The sequence below is a fragment of the Ursus americanus genome, chromosome 22, assembly GCF_024610735.1.
Source record: "Ursus americanus isolate L20-20 chromosome 22, mUrsAme1.1.p, whole genome shotgun sequence".
Lineage (NCBI taxonomy): Eukaryota > Metazoa > Chordata > Mammalia > Carnivora > Ursidae > Ursus > Ursus americanus.
Window position 1 is genome coordinate 8746201 of NC_142148.1, and position 17815 is coordinate 8764015.

The 17815-nt window shown below is 47.2% G+C and overlaps 1 protein-coding gene across 2 annotated transcripts in view; it reads right to left on the reverse strand.

Annotated features, from left to right (window-relative positions):
• TSHZ2 (teashirt zinc finger homeobox 2) overlaps positions 1–17815 on the reverse strand; it is a 439912-nt gene that overhangs the window by 160945 nt on the left and 261152 nt on the right. The gene's annotated exons all lie outside the window — the stretch shown is intronic.

A 17815-nucleotide genomic window follows, 5' to 3' on the forward strand; every position in this document is an offset into this window, starting at 1 on the left:
GAAAGTTGGGCACCAACACCATTCTTCAATATTGAACTGGCCCAGTGTCTGGGCCAAGAGGGTCTGAGTGTTCATTCAAGAATTTCTAAATTTTATTTTCAGTCTGATCAAGAGCGAATCCAGTTATATCTTGGATCACCACGGTAACAGACTTCGAGCTGAATCCTGCTTCACAAACTCAGCGTCTGTGTTTATCCTTGTGATCGCGGGGGTGCCCAGTCATCAGGGGAAAAGGACATCGCTTGGCTTTTTAACAGAGCGTTTCTCACGTTGTGGGGGCCGGCACATTTTCTCTGCTCCCAAGTTTGGAAAACAGTCCTAGCTATGTCTTCCCCACTCAGCATGGCGACACCCCTAAGTCTGGGCAGTGCCCGGGGCCACCATCTGTCTCCCTCGCCTATGACTCCCTTGAGCGGCGTCAGGCTAGAGAGCCGGGGCGGCATTTCAGTGCTGGCCCTCGTGACGGACCCGGGATGTCTACGATCATTTCCTCTGCTGCCTTTCATATCACTGAACTGAAACGATCAGACCTGTCAAGAGCGAGGGCCCCAGATGAAAGGCCAGTGCATTAAGACAGAGCATAATTGCCAGCTTCTGAGTTTCTGACATTAATCGTTTTACTGAAAGAAGACAGTGGAGCTCCTCTCTCTCCCTCTCTCTCTCTCCGTCTCTCTCTCTCTCTCTCTTGCTGTCTTCCTCTGTCCGTCTCTCTTTTATTGCCAACACACAGGAATTATGGAGGGGTGGGGGCTAGGGAGAAAAAAAACCCCACCAACAACAAGGTTTGCTAATTAAAAGTAATATGTTTCCCCCCCCCTTTTTTTTTTTTTTTTTTTTTTTTTTTTAGCAATTGGATAACACGAAACACTTACTTGGGGGCCACAGGGGGAAACAAACTGAGACAGATAAAAAATGTTTTGTGTTCATCCAAGCACAACTATGTTAATGCGTATTATCCCATTAACGCACATCAACATCGGGAACTGGCTCACCAATGCAAGCAAGAAGCATACACTTATCATCATTTGATAACATGTTTAATGACAGATTGACGGGAGATTTGCAAATGTGAACTGGCATCAGTGTTGCTAACTTCAGCTCCTGCCGCCGCCTCTGCTATGCCAGCATATTTATGTGCATAATTTGATTTCTCAGCCACACTGTTAGTACATTTTTAATATTAACTATGCACGAACAGACAGCCGAACTTAAGTTGCACTGATGGTTGGAGTTCATTAGATTGAAAAAGATGGGCATGCATGACTAAGATGGAGGTGGCAGTCCGACATCCAAGAAGCGGCTCTGAACACACACACTCCATTCCCAACGTGCCCGAGCTACACGCCTCCCCTTGTCGGAAGTGGCAGAGCTCTTGTGAATGAAGGAAGGAGTGGAAGGAGAAGGAAGGAGAGCAGCCTGGCCAGGGACTCGATGCGGAGCCCCCCGCGATGGCCACACACACGTGGGCTTTCCCTCCGCAGCCTCTGTTCCCTCCAAACCCATCACAACGCTACACTCACACCCATTGCTTCATAGGGAGCAGGGGAGCGCTGGCTGCTAGTCGTTCCCTGGGAACCCAGGTCACGGACAGCTGCCCAGAAAAGCTTCTGGAAGAGGGAGCAGAGCGAATCACAGCTATTTGGGGGAGGCACGCCCACCTGGGATTGCATTTTGCTCCCATCGCAGAACACTTGCGTGGCCCACGCCAGGGAGTTCACGTTGCTACCTTTCTGTTTCTTCATCTGTAAAATGGGCACAAGGATGTCACCTACTCCACGGGGGGGTTGGAGCTTAAAGACGCCAAAGAAGAGACGCGCTAAGCCCGGCGTTTGGTACAGAGTGAGCTCACAGTGTATGTTCATTCTTATTATTGTATTTCTGCTTTTGGGGGGGTAATTTAAAAAAAATGTAGAAGGCTGCTTTCCAGGCCCTAGAATCAAACAAATCTGGGGTTTCGACCCCAGCTCCACGAAGTCAAGGCTGTGTGGAGCTGGTTAAATCACTTAACTTTTGTGGACTCTGGATACCTTGTTGGCAAAACGGGGGTGATCCCAGGGACACATCTGGCATGCTCGCGGGCAGGGCAGAATGAGACGCCGTATAAAGGGTCGAAAAGGCCTTGGACCCAGTACGCACTCAGTAAGTCTTAGCCTTTATTTTCTTCGGGGGGCAGGACAGTGTCTATGCTCTGGCAGTGCTGGGGGAGTCTATCAAAAATACATTCAAATTTTGTCTCTGCTGCTTCCTAACTGTATGATAACCTTTGTAACCCTCAGTTCTTTCCCCTACAAAATGGGGACCCATCATGGAATCTACCTCTGGGGATTTGGGGAGGATGGAAGGAGAGAACACTGTTAGCGTGCTCATTGGACGTTAATTCATTGTAACTGAAGTCTGTGTCTTCGGCGCTTCAGTAGTGCCTGGCGCATAATAAGTGCTCGGTAAATATTTGTTGATTGAACAAGTGAGAAAGACCACTATGGTTATTACGCCAGGCCCAGGTCAGTCCTGGGAAAAATCTGTCCAGGGAACAGGGCCAAAGGCCTCCAGAAGTCTGGCTGAGCTCAGGGAGTAACTCAAACAGCACAAGAATATACAGAGTGGGCTTTTGAAAGGCATCAGAGACACAGACGAACAGCTTTCCCATGCAAACCAATGAAGGACAGGCGACCGGCATTGCTTGAGCACCTACTATGTGCATTGTGCTAGGAGCTTCCTTATCTTTTTCTCATTTAACCTTCACCACAGCTGACTTGCAGTGGGCTATTATTATTTCCATTTTAGAGATAAGGAAACTGAGGTTTGACTCTAAGCCGAGTCTGGAGGGCAGGGCAGGGGCTCCGAGAGAGAGAACGTTCACTTCATGTTTGCCGACTGGACCTCAGAGAGCTAGTAACCTGCTGAGAGGGACACACCACTTCTAAGTGCCAGAATTTGGACCGGAGCTCCGTTCTGGTACCGAGCCCCGCCCACTGTCTAGCCACCCCTTTCAGGCAGGAGACTAGAAGGAATAAATGCAGAATGGTTAACCGGCCGCTGTGTGCGCTGATCTTCATCTGAGAAGGTGGCATTCCTGTGTCGAGACAGGTGATTCACGTCATTTGCCAGCTGAAATGAGGGGGTTTTGCAGGGACTCACCCCCACTCTCAGATGGGGTGAGGATGTGGACACAGGGAAGCCCATCCGAAGACAGACTATAATGATGCCTTCAAGTCCCTTATACTATATCCTTGTGCCTCGCTCCTGCCTTCTGCGTGTTTCCCCTTCTAACAGACGCAGGTGCACCTCTCTGCCGTGGGTAGCCCCCGGCTACTGGGGATGCTCTGACCGCATCTGCCGTGTGCCTGCGGGGACTTTGAGCTGATGCCCCGCCCAGGATGGCTCCTCACCAATGACAGGCTGAGGTCAGAGGGCCAGAGCCCAACCCTTGGCTCCAGAGGGGTCAAACTCCGAGGCATAGTGAACACCCTTGAGCTCCCCGGGGGATCGGGGAGAGGCTGGGGCTTTTCCTGAAATCACACCCCCGCCTGGCCTTCTGCCCTCCTCTTGTTGGTTTCCTCTGGGAGCACATTCCTAAGAAATGACTTGTCCAGGAATCGTCATACCAGGGTTTGCTTCTGGAACCTGCAGCCAAGACGCCATCCTACTAGACCAGGGGCTGGCAAACTGCAGCCCCCGGGCCAAATCCGGCCCTCCACCTGTTTCTGTGAGTAAAATTTTATTGGCACTCAATTGCACCTACCCATTTATGTGTCGTCTGTGGCCGCTTCTGTGGGGCAATGTCAGAGTCAAGTAGTGGCGATATAGACTACATGTCCCACAAAGCCTCAAGAATTTACTCTCTGGTCCTGAGATAAAACACGTTCGCTGAGCGCTGTGTTAGATAATGCTTCGAGCACACCAAGCTCTTTCCCAGCTCGGGAACTTTGCACGTGCTGTTCCTTCTGCCTGGTGTTTTCCTTCCTTGACTTGGTGGCTGACCAATTGCTTCTCACTTTTCAGGTCTCAGCGAAAATGTCATTTCCTCCAAAAGGCCTTCCCTGCCCCCCCCAGCTAAAGTAGCCTTCGGCTTCTCTATCTCGTTGTCCTGTACTCTGAGCACTCCCGGCCTTTGTTTACTGGCTGTGGTTCCCTCCAACGTTACCACCTAGCATGTAAGCTCTGCGAGGGGTGGAGACCTTCTCCATCTTGCTCATTTCTGGGTCCTTGTGCCTGTCCATAATATAGACTCAAAAATATCTATTGATGGAGTGATGAGAAAGAATGTCAAACCCTTGAGAAGACTGCATTCATACCCGCTGGGGCGAGAAGTCAGGGGCTACGTTATGATGGTGCTGGGTGATCTGTTCCTCATTCTGAATCCATACTCCCAAAGCAATGGGAACATATTTCATACTCAAGCTGCATTAGTGCCTAGACATTTATTGCCTCTGGTATTAATTTGCTTGTTTTGCCACATTATGTAACGGGAGGTCACTTTATGTTATAAGCTATAATTTTTGAATTTTATGATATAAATTGACCTGATTCAGGAACCTGGCTATAAAGAGCCTTGCTGTCAAGGGGTTAAGAAAAAGTTATGCTGTGTTAATGGTTTTAATTAATGCCTTAATTTCACAAAGTTTCTCGTGGGGGCTTAATAAGTGTAGGGTCCGCTTGAGATGTTCAAGGCGTTTCCTGGTAAGCACATTCACACGCACATACATCTGTGATTCATTCTGCACATGGAAGCCAGAATCATCTTTAGAAATGCCAATTGCATCATGCCATTCCCCTATTTAAATCCCCACAGTGAACTTAGAATAATCTAAATTCACCACCATGGCCTGTACACTTGAGTCTGTGCTAAATATTCAAACTTCTTTCTCTCCGAGCTCACAGGTCAGCCACACTGACCTTCTTTCAGTTTCCCTCAATGCGCCCTGCTCTTACTTGCCTCAGGGCCTTTGCACTTGCTGTCCCTGTCTCAAATCCTCTTTTCACTCATTTCCGGACTGGCTCCCTTGGTCCTTCATGTTTCAGATGTCATCCCTCAAAGAGGCCTTCCTGGGGCACCTGAAGTGAATTAACACTGCTGCTACCCAGACCCTAAATACTTTATTTCCTTCATGGGATCTGAAATGATCTTGTTTATCATTTCTCCTTCTATAAGATCTTCAAGGGGGAGGAAAACATCAGTCTATTCACTGCTATGTCTGTGGAGCCTAGCACAGTGCTGAGACATAAGGAAATGCACAAGTAAATAACGTACTATCAGATAGTTGTAAATCTAATAAAGGAAATGAAACAGGGTGATGGGAAAGAGACATCTGAGAGGGCTGGATGGCTTTAGATCAAGGCTTGGTAAACTATGGCTTGTGAGCCAAATCCAGCACCTCACCTGTTTCTGTAGGGCCCACAAACTAAGAATTGTGTTCACATTTTTAAATGCTTGGAAGAATCAAAATAAGAATGCTTTTGGGGGCGCCTGGGTGGCTGAGTCAGCTAAGTGTCTGACTTTTGATCTTGGCAATGGCCATGATCTCAGGGTCATGCGATCAAGCCGTGCGTGGGGCTCCTCGCTCAGCAGGGAGTCTGCTTGAGATGATCTCTCTCCCTCTCCCTCTGCCCTTCCGCCTGCTCGTGTTCTCTCTCAAAAATAAACAAAAATAAATCTTGACCAAAAATGCTTTCTTATAACACATGAAAATTATATGAAATTCGAGTGTCTGTGTCTATCGATAAAGTTTTATTAGAACATAGCCACACCCTCTCATTCACATATCGCCCATTACTGCTTTCATGCTGCAATGACAGATTGAGTCGTTGTGACAGGGCTTGTGTGGCTCTGACCCAGGAAATACTTACTCTTGGGCCCTTCACAGAAATGTTTGATGACTCCTGATTTAGATAGATTTCCAGGGAAGAGTCCCTGAAGAAGATGACATTTAAGTTGAGATTTAAATAATGAGAACGGTTAATCTAAAGATCAGAAAGACTCCACTTGAAGTCCCTCAGGTAGAAAAAACACTCGTGAAATGGTAGCTCTTCTCATTATGCTATGAGCTTTGAATTAGGACTTTTAATCTGGCAGTCGTGGGCTGGGTGCCCTGGCGCGGGCTAGTACAGACAGTCCTGGTAAGAGCTAGGCTGTGCTTCAATGGACCGACCTCCTGTAGAGACAGACGCGGAGCCGGTGAAGTGGTAGAAATATTATGGAGGTCCAGGGAAAAAATTAGTGATGAAATGGACATTGGTGGGAAAGATGAGAGAAAGAGGACCGTCCATCAATCCTAAATTGGGGCGCCAAGGGAATAATGGGACCACTCTCTGTCATGCAGAATCAGAAAAATTAGTAGGTGTCAGGAGAGTGAACGGATGGCCTAGGTCAAGCTTGAACAAGATGAGTTGGATTTAGGGTCATTCCCTGCCCCCACCCAACATCTCCACTGATACCACAACCCCTCTGGGCATACCAATCTCAGCCCAAGTTGTAACGTGCTGAGCCCACCCAGTGTTTCCAGGACTGTGCATCTGACCCAGGCTGGAGAGGCAGCGTCCCATATCCCCAGCCTGAGGCATTGCTTTATACGCAACTAATGAATCATTGAACTTTACATCAAAAACCAGGGATGTACTGTACGGTGACTAACATAATACAATAAAAAAACATTAAAAAAAAAAAAAAGAGTATTGTGACCCCACAGGCCAACTCAACCCCGTGTCCACAGGTGGCGCTCTTGGAAAATAGACACTCTGCTGAAAGCCCTACGTTGGTGGTTCGTAACCCTGCTGCTGGTCCAGGAGATCGAGCTGTTCCTCTGAAAATGAAGACGAAACAGGGGAAGCCTGAGCTCAACAACTGGGGAAGACTTAAGTTCCAAGGACATATGCCTTTTGAACCCAGGATTCGTCTGTGCATGAAAGCAACTCTATCCTTGGATGAACTGACAAATTCCCTGGTTTACTAAATTAAGTGTGATTTGGTTTACAGTCAATTACAAATAACAGACTGTGATAGCACAATTTAGAGTTAGCGTGCTGATCAGTTTTAACTGTTGCTTCCAAAATTATTTGGAGTCCCATCTTTTCAGATTAAGGAAGATATTAAGCTAAGTCAAGAGGAGGACCTATTCCCTTGATCGCCAATCAAGGCTCTTGAGATGGAAGCTCCTCCTGATACAGTAGAAACAACTGAATTGATATTGTGTATCCCTTTATTAAGTGATCTCAGCAGAGTCTTATAAAATCCTGAACCACTTCCTGCTTTCCTGGAATTTGGTTCTCTCCTCTGGTTGCTTCTGGTCAGCTTCTGCTCTCTCCCTTCCAAGGGACGATCTAGATGGTCTCACCTTCTTGGTTTGACTTAATTTTGTACATTAAACGAGGACCTTCTTTATGGTTCATGCTGCTTCTGCACACAGGACAGAGTGTCAGACAGGCTCAAGGACCGAATTAAAGCTAATAAAAGCAAACATTTTTTTAGAGCACTCACAGCAGGCCAGGTACTGTGCTTAAAGCAGTGGATCTCAAAACACGGTCCCTGGGCCAGTGTCCTGTTATCATCTGGGAATTTGTTAGAAATTCAAATTATCTTTGGGGCGCCTGGGTGGCGCAGTCGTTAAGTGTCTGTCTTCGGCTCAGGGCGTGATCCCGGCATTCTGGGATCGAGCCCCACATCAGGCTCCTCCGCTAGGAGTCTGCTTCTTCCTCTCCCACTCCCCCTGCTATGTTCCCTCTCTCACTGGCTGTCTCTCTGCCAAATTAATAAATAAAAATAAAATCTTAAAAAAAAAAAAGAAATTCAAATTATCTGACCCCACCCAAGAGCACTGAATCTGACGATCCAGGGAATGGGTTTAGCCCTCTGGGTTTTAACAAACCCTCCAGATGATTCTCAAGTTTGAGAACCATTGGCTTAGAGCATTTCCCTGGATTGTCTCCTGCAATCCTGTCTAACAAGCCCCGACGTAGGAGAGTTACCCCTGTTTTATAGATAAAGAAACTGCATCTTAGAGAGATTAAGCATTTGCTCTTACTGCTAGGGAACCGTGGAACGTGGATTCAAAGCCACAAACCTCTCCAGTGCTCTCCAGTGAGGGGGGACATAGCACCCATATTCCCAAACCCCGTGCCTGGCTCTCGTTCCAGCTGCCTGGCAGATAGGCTAAGAAATTCACACGTCCTCCTGCCTTTCTGCTGATTCCTAGGGAGCCTTAGGACCCCTTCTCAACCTCCAAGAAACTTTCCACTTTAAAAAAAAAAAATGGCTCCAAGAAAAAGAAAAGGCAGCCACAGAACAGAATCCCAGCTTCAGACAAAACGCGAATCAGGTGCACTGGGGTCCCGGGGATTGCTCTGTGCACCGAGGTATTCGTGATCATCAGCTTGCAACCTCCTCTCTTGAAAATCACCTTCTCCTTTCTGAGTCCCCTTTCTCAGGCACTGCATTTCTCCCCAGCTTAAACCATGTGGTTACAGATGCCACTTTGCTCGCAATGATTTATAAGCAATTGCTAATGTTCAGTTATAATTCCCCATTTCAGATGCGAAAATGGCTCGTCATGTTCACCACAAGGGCCTCTCTACAATGATATATAATTTAAAAATTAACACGAGGACAGAGGAGACTCTGCATTTTTGAACTAGGAACTTAGAGATTCAGAGGTTACAACTTGATAAGGTGAGCTCAAGGAATTAGATGAGTCATTAAAGCAAATGCCTCTGTTCCATGTTTCCATGACTTCAGAGCTTTTCTAGCATCTTCCAGTTCACTTGCACTTGTCAAAGTGCAAGCCCACAAATGGTATATTTATATTAGGGTATTTTTCCCCATTGTTACGAACGTTCTCTAATTCCTGACATAGACCTTTCCGATATAAACCATGCTGTCGGAAAGCAAGCAAAGCAGAAAAAAATCAATGCTTTATTTCCAGCAAGGGCCAAACGGACCTGAACTGCATGACCAAAAAGAGCTGATGGAGATTCTCTGGAAGAACCCATCGCTGTGTTAACAGCATCGCTGGCACTGGGTGGAGATGGACCCGAGGGCTTTGGACGGTCAGATATGCAGCACGCCCATCTCCAGAGAAGGGGATGGTGACGGTGACAGACACAGGGAGGAAAACAAGGCAGGGACAGAGAAAGTGAGCTGGTGTAAGAGGGAAAGATAGTGTGGTGATTTTGCACGTGTAACACACGAGATCCTTTGGTGTTTGTATTGGTTCAACCACTTACGGCCTTGTGACCAAGCCATTTCCCAGTCCGCTCCAGCATCAAGTGGTTGCAATTACGGATTGCAAATTTATTGACATTTGACATCCACATCAGCCTTCCTCTGATCAACAGAACTCTCTGCCGCCAAACTGAATAATTACAGAAGATTTCAGCAGTCATGGGGATGCCAAAAAGGTCATTAAATCATCTTGAAAAAACAATGTGTTCCTCCATTTCATCTTGCCAGTAAATCTTCCGTTGGAGTCGGGACCACCTAGGGTTGATGCTTGGAGAGGGGGGGGGGGCGCGCTGAATCACAGAAAGGAGAGAGGAATTAAATTAGGATTGAAAAATAGGAAGGCAAGCACAGCAGGGATGCCTTGTTTTGTACTTCATAATTCCTGGAGAAGCATAAAGATCGTGGCTTACTTTTATCAAGAAATGGATTCTCCTCGGGAAACAGGCAGTAACGGCTCACTTAGGAGTTGGGGGCAGTCCGGGGAGGTCGGAGAAGAGCAGTTGTATCTAGAAGCCCAACCCTGGCAGGTCCCACCTTATAAAGCCAAATTTGTCCTAATGTTCCACATGACTTCTCTGTTCGATGTACCTTCTCCTTCCTAGGCAAGCCTGGTTATGCGTGGCCTGGAACCCCCCGCAGGCCACTTGGGGCTCTCCATGCACCCTGCCTTCACTGCCTCCAGATCACCCCTGTCTTTCCCTTCACCTCCTCACTGGCCTCCTACCTTTGCCCTTGACCACTCTCATCCACTCCGCACTCCGTAACCACAGCGGTCTTCTGAAGGGTAAAGTAGATCATGCCCTTGACCTCGTAAACCCCTTCAACGGCTTCTCACTGGGCTTGGGGGGAAAACGTCTAAAGTTCTTGAGATGTTCTACAAAGCCCTGACTTGCCTCATGTCCTCACTCCACCCCAACCGCACCCCAACCCCTCCAGCCCCAGCCCGACACTGACCTTTCCCTGAATCAGATGCACCAACCCTTCTCCTGTTTGCCCACCTGGGATGTTCTGCCCTCAAGTTGTCACATGACCGGCTCCTTCTCAACCTCCTCATTTTCCTTCCCTGACCCCTGCCCCTCCCGTCTAAAGTAGGTGGCCTGTCATTGTCCCTCACACTACGCTGTATTCCCTTGGCAGCCCCATGTTCTCAGGAATTGTTACTTTTATTTATGAGCGCCAAAATGTGAGCTGTTGGTATTATTATCAGCGTGTGTCGTCTGATTAGAAGGCAAGATCTTGTTTCCTTTCCTCTGGGGGCGTAGCTCAGCACTTAGGCTAGAGCCCGGCTCATGGCGGCTTGTACAGCAGTGGGAATTAAAGGACAAGCGAATGAGGGGCGCCTGGGTGGCACAGCGGTTAAGGTCTGCCTTCGGCTCAGGGCGTGATCCCGGCGTTATGGGATCGAGTCCCACATTGGGTTCCTCTGCTATGAGCCTGCTTCTTCCTCTCCCACTCCCCTGCTGTGTTCCCTCTCTCGCTGGCTGCCTCTATCTCTGTTGAATAAATAAATAAAATCTTAAAAAAAAAAAAAGGACAAGCGAATGATGGTCTCTGATCCTCCTGGAGCAGAGAACGCAGAAAGGCTTGACTCAGTCACCTAAAGGCCTCTATGGACTCTGCTCCCGTGGTGAGCACACCTCAAAAACAGGCATTGCTTAGCCCTCACGGCAATGTTAGTCCTCTGGGCAGATCATTTGACAGTGGGCTGGGAATGCTTCTCACTTTCTCGCACTTTGCTGGGCTGCACGGAGACTGAAGATTCCTTCCTTTGGGGCTTCTATTACGTGCTGTGCTCTATGCTAAGGGGTCCATGTGCTTTATCTCTTCGGTCTGCCTGACTGCTGAGTGACACAGGTATTACCGTCATTTTGCACATGGGGCATGTCACAGGAAGTTATGACCACCTCCTAGATACTATCCCCACCCCCCACTTCTTTCCTATATTTATAGAGTCTGTGCATGGGGAGCTAATCAGAGGCAGCCCCTGGCTTCCTGGACCTTAGAGGTGGACGCCACGTTCACCTGCAGGGAAGACTCCAGTGCTCCACCTTGTCCAAGCCCTACAAAGTCAACCTCATGGAAATGATGTTTGACTATTTCAATAAAGTAAACCTGTATTGAACATCTGTCTCCATGAGGCTCAAAAGGTAGAGGCTCCTTGAGTAGGAGCCATCATATGTATATCCACCAGCTTCTCTTCCTGATCAGTGTCCCCTCTATGCCATCTTCTCCCCCAAACACAGCTCCAGTCATACTGAACAATGTGCATTTTCTGGAACAAACCCCCCGATTGACCTCATTTACGAGGTATTCCTCTTGCCAATTCCTTTTGCCCTGTTGCCCTCTTCCTTTTCCACCTGCTAGTTCCATTTCTCGTTCCAGATGCAGCCTAGATCTCTGCTGATTGGATCAGACATCCTCCAACCCTCTCAGCTCCCACTCGCTCAGTGCTCTCCCTGCGACAGCACTGAGCTCAGTGTAAGCCTCGGTGCTGCCATGTTCTTCCGTGACCGACTGTCAGCGTTCTGAGGACAGAGCCTGTCTCTGCGTCCCTCACCACTGCAGTCCTCGCACGGGCCACCGTCCTCAACATGTAATGTCTACTGTGTGATGCATATTTTCACATTTGTCCTTCCCCAGCGGATGTTCCTGAGACACAAAATGTGACTGGGTCGCAGCACATTATAATGGTGGCTGTTGCTATTAGAATTAAAATCCTTAGACACGCTAACCCACCCTTGATTCTATGGCTGCTATATTTTAACAATTATGAGTAGCTCTCTTTAATGGATCATTTCTATGTGCCTGATATTGTACCAGGAAGACACTTGGTAGATTTTCTTTAATTTTATCCTTACAGCATACGTGAAGCCAGCCTTCACACGGCCACTTGACAGAAGAGGCAGCTGAGGGTCAGAGAAGTGACGTGAACTGCCCTGGGTCTCTCAGCTAGGAAGTGGAGATGTGGCCCCAGGGCCCAGGCCTCAGTGGCTCCAGAGCCCACGTACCTCCCTCTGAATTTAGCTGCATGATGCTTCCCTCGTGGGATTTCTAGGCATCAGGAAGTCCTGTCTCCTGAGACTTAGTGACAGGCCTTCCCTCCACTCCAGCGTCCTCTCACTTTCCGTTCTTGCATTTCGGGGATGATGAGGTCCTGATTGGTCCTCTGACTTCTAAGCCAGAGCAAATGCTACCCAATAGGGACCCATCTCCATGGTTACCGCACACGAGAGAATCCACAGGAAGGAGGCACGGGGGAAGTGGAGGCTACGGCAAATATGGGGGGAGGAGGGAGTCATAAACAATTAAACATGACAAAATCCTCTGGTGAACAAAAATAGAATTATTTGACTGTGAAATCGAGTAATGTAGCATTGAAAATAACATAACCTGAAACATCATTTTTTTCTCCATAGATGAAAAAATTACCAGATAAAACCAGGCACGGTGAAAGTGCCGATTTGCTGGAGGGCCCGAGAGGGAGAAAGTTGTCTATGTCAAAGATTGGGGCTTTCAGGATGTTGAAATATATATATATATATGTGTATATATATATATATATACACATATATATATATATGTATGTATTTGCCCCCTCCACTTCTCTCCCCTGCCAGTAACTTGGGGACAGCTTCACACCTCCCACTTTGGTGCAGCGCCCAATAGAATTTAACCCCAGAGATACCAGAAAGGCGCGGGGAGAAGTTTCGGCCAAAATTCTGGCTTGAAGTCAATCATTCATCGGCCCATCCTCGAGTTCCAGCTCTACCACGTACTGGCTGCGTGATCTTGGGGATCGCCTCGCCTGTCTGAGGGCTGGTTTCCTCACCCGTCAGCTGGGTGTCATTATCATTCCTTCTTTGTAGAGTTTTGAGGTAAGATTGAGTGAGGTAGTACGCGTGGACGACCCTAGTACAAGAGCTGGGACACCATAAAGGCGCAATAGATGACTCCTCTGTCGGTGTGCATCACGGCGGGGACGGCAGCGGGTAGCGACACTGCCCAGCACTGTTTCCTTACCACATCTAATCAACGTCACCACCATCGTTACCTGCATCGAGATTCCAGTGCAGACCTTCCTAAGCATGGCATAGCCACTGGTGAGTTGGGACTGCAGCAAGTGCAATTTTTCAAGGGTAGCCGGTGGCAGAGAGAAAAAGCAGAAATCAGAGGGAAAGAAATGCAGGGTAAGGCTATCTTCCGTACTTTCTCGGGGCACTCAAACCCCACCCGATAGTTCCATGCCTCCCGCTGCCCCCCCAACCGCCCAGAGCTGATTCAATTAAATCTGTCCTCATAGTCTCTCCTGATGTCTTCAAATAAAATGGTACCACCCATCCCACATCTTGATCTAAGCCTTTAGCAAACAGAAGGGGATTTTTCTGAGGCAGGTGGGATCAAGGCGGGGGATCAAGAGGAGGGTGAAGTTCATTCAGCAGCTGCTTTGTGGTCCGGATCCAGGGCTGAGCTCTGCCCGCACACTATTTTAGCAAATTCGCAACACAAACGGGAAGAGGAAGAAACGACCTGCTTTTACCGCCACCTGGTCTCTGCCGGTCTTGCTCGTCAACCTGAACATGGATTTTTTTTTTTTAAAGTTTTCACAGCATCCCTAGAAGATGACCCCCAAAGGAATGCCCTCCTTGCCTCAGTAGATGCTATGCCTCCTGCAGGTAAACAACAACAAAAACCAAATAAAAAGACCAAAGAAATAAGGACCATTCCAGAAAAAACCACCACCAGCGCTTTCCATGTAGCCCTGGCTTCCTGGGCTTTGGGGGGCACGTGCTCTCGACAGCAGCACAAAGTTCTCCAGGGCCCCCAAAGGTGACGCGCGCCTTGAGCTCCTGGCAGCCCCTTTTTTCTGCCCGGTGAGCCTCGTGTAACATTTACACTGGATTTAATGGGAGAACATGACATGCACTGATTTTCAACCAACTCCTGTTCTTTCAAAGGAAGAGCCTGGAAAGAAAGCAGCTGCACACCACATCCTCTTCTATTCTGGTGCCCCTAACGTGATCTCCGTGGCCCACATATCATTTACCAAACTGCCCTGCGATGCTAGCAGGGCGTGGCGTCAAGACTGATTTAAAATCCCTGCATTGCTCAAACCGCATTGTTCTTCATCAAGTTGAGTCATTTTTATGTGAAGTGTCAAGCTCTCTAACAAATAATTCCTGCCAGACAAATCAAGTTCCTCGTCTTAGAGCCGTGGCTAAATAGTTTATAGCTTTAATCTGCTCACCGAGGTGTGCAGTCTATGACAGTAATTATAAATGCAAGGAGAAATTATAGCTGAATACTTTAACTGCATTAGGAGCCGTTTGATGAACAATCATGAGTGCCTGCTCGCTTCCAACAATAGAGGGCAAGTTAGTGTCAGTGCATTAGAGAGATTTCAGTTCTGCATGGCTTTTCCTCCCATTTACCACAGAATGTCACTTGTCTCCTATAAAGTAGAAAAAAAGCACCGTGGAAAGCTTTAAACTTGATAGTTAAAAAAAAAAAGACAAAGAGAGAAATGCAGGGGAAACTGTTTATCATTATGACTTCTTTTTTTTTTTTCCGCCTGTTTTGTTTGGCGGCTGGTTCGGTTTCAAATTAGTTCGTTGAAGGTAGCTGCTTGTTTACTTACTAGGGGCCTTCAAAAAAAAGAAAAATCCCTCCTCAAGCCGTTTCCATGAAATCTTTATAGAGAACGACTTCTTTAAATGAAGGGGCGAGTTCGGAATCGGCCCAGGCAGAAGCTCTAGCAATTGCTGTGTGTCCCCCCCCCCCCCCAGGTCCTGCTCTCCATCTGTATCTACCTAAGCTAATGACACAATTCAGCTCTTTATTTTCCCCTCCTCACTTTCGCGGAAAGACGTTTTTAATTTAGCTGAAGAATTACACAAATGTATTTTAAAGACATAAATCCATATAAAAAATATGAGCTAATTAAAACATTGCACTCCCTGTCGCTCATGGATTTTCAATTTAGCGAAAGAAAAAAGAATTGCATCTGGTTAAATGAAAAGATGATACTGATGGCAGATTGGAGTAAATGAAAAATAATGTTACTCTATATTAAAGCACCAAATTATACACGTCAGGATTGAGATTTCGAAGGTTCCCAAAGAGGGGGACAGTGCAACGGAGAGGGGGACCGCTGATGCGCGAGGGAGGTAAGCCAGACCGCTTGCATAAAATGGAAACATTAAAACAGACGACACATTTGTTTCTTGCTGTGTTGGAAATGCGCGAGTCTCATAGCTGACCCTGTTTCTGAATTCTCATTTTGTTTCCCCCAAATGAGATTCAGGATGAGGATCAAAAAAATAAAAATCTGGTACATGTATATTTTCACTGGAATTCGGGTCATTCCTTGGTTAGATGCTATATGGTAAACGTCTAATTGCCTGACTGGACCAGGGCATCAGTCAGGAGAGCAAGGATGTTTTGCTTCACCCTGTGGGCGGGTCCTAGGTCCCCCGAGTTTCAATATTCGGTTTGCAGCTGGAGCCTCTGAGAAGCTCAGGGGAGCTCTTGCCTATCTCTAGCTCGTGTGTCACGGTTGCAGCCTTTTTCTGGGCTGTTAGATGTCCACGTGGCCACGGGTAGCACCTAGAAACCATCAGGCAAGGTGGCGGAGAAGCCAAGAGACAGAAGAAGGTGATGAGTGCGGAGCAGTCCCGGGCTTGAGTCCGTCTCTGCACTGACCGTGTGCTCACGGACAGATCACGAAGCCCTCAGAGCTCATTGCAAAATCAGAATGGCCTGAATCGCCGTGCCCGGCTTGTGGAGGAAGCCAATAAGTGGAGTTTTGCTGCCATTTGCTACCATTGTGAACAAATAACAAGCTAAGGTTTCCATGGGGGCCCCTGGGGAGAACCCACAGGTCCTACACACTTTAGGTGAGGCTGAAGAACGCGGTAGAAGCCTACAGGCACTGGGGAGGTCTAACTTTTCCTGTGAACCTACTTGTTGCCAGGCTTTCTGGAAGAGAGTTGCACAGGCTTAGTTCATTCTCACACATTTTCTATGAGGGAAGAACTGTGTCCCCATCTTATAGACACAGAAGTGGGCCATATCTTAGGGAGAGTGGATGAGTTAGGATTTGCACCCAAGCCCGAGATCCTGGGCAGCTGGAGGAGGCTCTAACATCACAGGGCCCCCGAAACCATCATTCCCCTCCTGGGCTCCCCCCCCCCCCCAGGGATCAGGCTGATTCCCCTCTTGTGTGCTCCATTCAGCGTTTACCCCAGGGCCGCCCATCTGTGTGTCTACCGCGAGCCTAAAAGGCAGACTCTTGCTCTGGTCCCTGGTTCATTCCCTGGGATTAGCGCGGTGTGTGGCCTGGAGTGATAGCCTTCTGGATAGGTGATAATGAATGAGCGAGGTTATGAGATTGTAGGAATTCATGCAGAATCTCTCTGCCTCCTTTTCCTCCCCTGTTACACGGTTGAATCAACCCCTACCTTATAGGGCTGTTGGTGAGAATAAAGTGGAATAATGTTTGTAAAGCGCTTGCTGCCGGGCCAGCACATTTGGCTATTATAATCAGCATGTCTGCTGGTTCACCATTACATAGCCACTGTGGAGTAGGGGCTGGTGCATAGTAAAAGCAAAACCAACGTTTGTTGTAAGAGGAAAGAAATGCAGGGAGGGGAAAAGGAAGGAGAGAGGAAGGGAGGGAGGGAGGGAGGAATATTTATTTAATGGATGAATGAAAGGGTGATGCCTCTTATAGACATTAATTAATCCAGCCCATTTTGCTTTTTCCAGAATGCCATATAATCCATGTTGTTAGGGTTGCCTGATTTAGCAAATAAAAATACAGAATGCCCAGTAAAATTTGAATCTCAGATAAACAGTGAGTACCTTTTTCAGTAAAAATAGGGCCCTGGCGATGTTTGGGACATGCTTAATCTAAAAACTTAGTTGTTGTGTATCTGAAATTCAAATTTAACTGGGCACCCTGTATTTTACTTGGCAAGTTTACATGCTGTTCACCCTGGACATGTGTTTTTATCAAATCACCCACAGCAAAGGTGGCAGCTTATTGGACTAGAATTCATTCTTGCCCCCAATTTCAAGGCTAGGTGTGCTATAAAACGTATGCTCTGTATTACACGATAATGACTATCATTTCAAGTCCTTGTGCATTTTAGACTCATTGATTTGCTCTTTGTTTAATTTCTATTATTCGAGACCAGGTGGTTTTTAAAGGTATATGCAGATACTTACTGAAATTGTTTTAGATTACTTCTGTCCTAAAATAGGGATGCACATTTCATATTATCTAATTAATTTTTCATGAAAAGTTGCTTTTACTATTTGGCAGAGCATTTTGCAGGATTTAAGACCTACCTAAGAAAGGAAAGAAAATTCAGGACACAATTTGCGTCTCACAGAACACAGATATGGTAAGCCTCCCAAATTTTCCATAAGACCTTGACCATGCTTTCTAAAACATCATGTCATGTTGTACAATTTGTGCTATCATGCATACCGACTAAAATTAGAGTTCCGGATAACAGCGATCTCATTTTGTAATCATTTAAAAACATATCTGCATAGTTCTAAGCAGTGGGTAAGATACTGCATGGACGTCATTCTAAA